General features: G+C 40.0%; 1 non-coding gene across 1 annotated transcript; it reads left to right on the forward strand.

Annotated features, from left to right (window-relative positions):
* The first annotated feature begins 666 nt into the window (after positions 1-666).
* LOC127090221 (small nucleolar RNA R71) lies at positions 667-773 on the forward strand. Its single transcript, XR_007791748.1, has one exon. It is a non-coding gene; the product is annotated as a small nucleolar RNA R71 (small nucleolar RNA).
* The last annotated feature ends 1,135 nt before the right edge of the window (positions 774-1,908 follow it).

The raw sequence follows: 1,908 nt of genomic DNA on the forward strand, positions 1-1,908 counted from the left end.
TGTTCGCTAGTGTGTACATTCTGGTTTAAGAACTCTTTATTGGTTTGCTGTTGAGAAGCTATGAAGTTCTCCATCATGATTTCCAAGTTGGATTTCCTAGGAACGTTATTGTTAGGTGTAGATGGGGTCGGCTTTTGATATCCAGGTGGTACAGCTAGAGCTTGACTGGGAGCTTGCCCTGGTGCGTATAAAGCGTTATTACTTTTATACGAGAAATTAGGATGGTTCTTCCAGTTTGAGTTATAGGTATGCGAGTAAGGATTTCCTTGAGCATAGTTCACCTGTTTTGTTTGAATTCCTGTTAGGAGTTGACAATCTGTAGGAGTGTGACCTTGAATTCCACAGACTTCGCAATTTTGAGTTACGGCAACCACGGTGGCTGGAGGTGATACATTTAAACTTTCAATTTTTTGGGCAAGAGCATCCACTTTTGCATTAACATGATCAAGGCTACTTATCTCGTACATGCCACCTTTTGTTTGAGGTTTTTCTACCACTGTTCGGTCGCTTCCCCACTGATAATGATTTTGGGCCATGCTCTCGATAAGTTGATAAGCGTCGGTGTAAGGTTTATCCATAAGCGCACCACCGGCGACGGCGTCTATTGTTAACCTTGTGTTGTACAAGAGACCATTGTAGAAGGTGTGAATTACTAACCAGTCCTCTAAACCATGGTGTGGGCAAAGTCTCATCATGTCCTTGTATCTTTCCCATGCTTCGAAGAGAGATTCGTTATCTTTTTGCTTAAATCCATTTATCTGGGCTCTCAACATAGTTGTTTTGCTTGGAGGAAAATATCGGGCAAGAAAGACTTTCTTCAAATCATTCCATGTGGTAACTGAGTTGGAAGGAAGAGACTAAAGCCATCTTCTAGCTTTATCTCTTAACGAGAAAGGAAAGAGACGAAGTCGAATTTCCTCTGAAGTGACACCATTAGCTTTAACAGTGTCAGCGTATTGGACAAATACGGATAAATGAAGGTTTGGATCCTCGGTAGGATTTCCAGAGAATTGATTTTGTTGCACTGCCTGCAGCATCGAAGGTTTAAGTTTGAAGTTGTTCGCTTCGATTGCGAGCAATACTCGAATGCGGCTGATCCTGCGATGGAGCAGCGTAATCTCGAAGAGCACGAGCTGGTTCGGCCATCGCTGGTATCGTTAAAGGAAGGAGATTTTTGAGATCAGGAATTTCGATTGGAGGAAGATTGTTTCTAGCACGATACTCCCGAATTCGTCGTAATAATCGGAGATATCGTTCAACGTCGTTGATTCGTAAGTAGTACGGTTCGTCTTGTGAGCGAGTGTGTGGCATACAAATCAACGAAAAGGGAAAAAATAAAAATTGCCTTAGTCTCTACAGCGTAACAGAAGAGTTACGATATCGACTAAATAAAAGTCCCCGGCAACGGCGCCAAAAACTTGATCGTTCTTTATGAGTCTATCGGGGTACTAACTGCAAGCGCACAGTCTAATCGCGTAGTTTTAAAAGATATCGATCCCACAGGGACTTAATGAATCGATCTACCGTTTTTCTAGGGTTACTGCGTAAAGCTAAGGCGGATGATACTTTAATGATTAGGGGTAAAAAATAAAACTAAATTTGGATCTAGATAAAATATCAAATAATATGGATATCAGTATGTAGTTCGTCGTATTTGGGGAATCAAATCTTTGTTGGTCTTTTTCTTAATTTTAAAATAAGTCTTTTCAGTAGACACTATTAATTAAAAGTCTTTTCCTCAAACTCTCGCTCTGTTGAATTAGACTATGACTTTATATTTTAACGTACGCTCTCACTATTTCGTTAAATCTAAAATAACTTTTGAAAATAATAGAATCTATAGAAACTCCTTTTGAGAAAATACTAACCGTTTAAACACCCTCGTCTCAAACTCTCGCTCTGTTGACT

This window comes from Lathyrus oleraceus, chromosome 5 (assembly GCF_024323335.1).
Source record: "Lathyrus oleraceus cultivar Zhongwan6 chromosome 5, CAAS_Psat_ZW6_1.0, whole genome shotgun sequence".
NCBI lineage: Eukaryota > Viridiplantae > Streptophyta > Magnoliopsida > Fabales > Fabaceae > Lathyrus > Lathyrus oleraceus.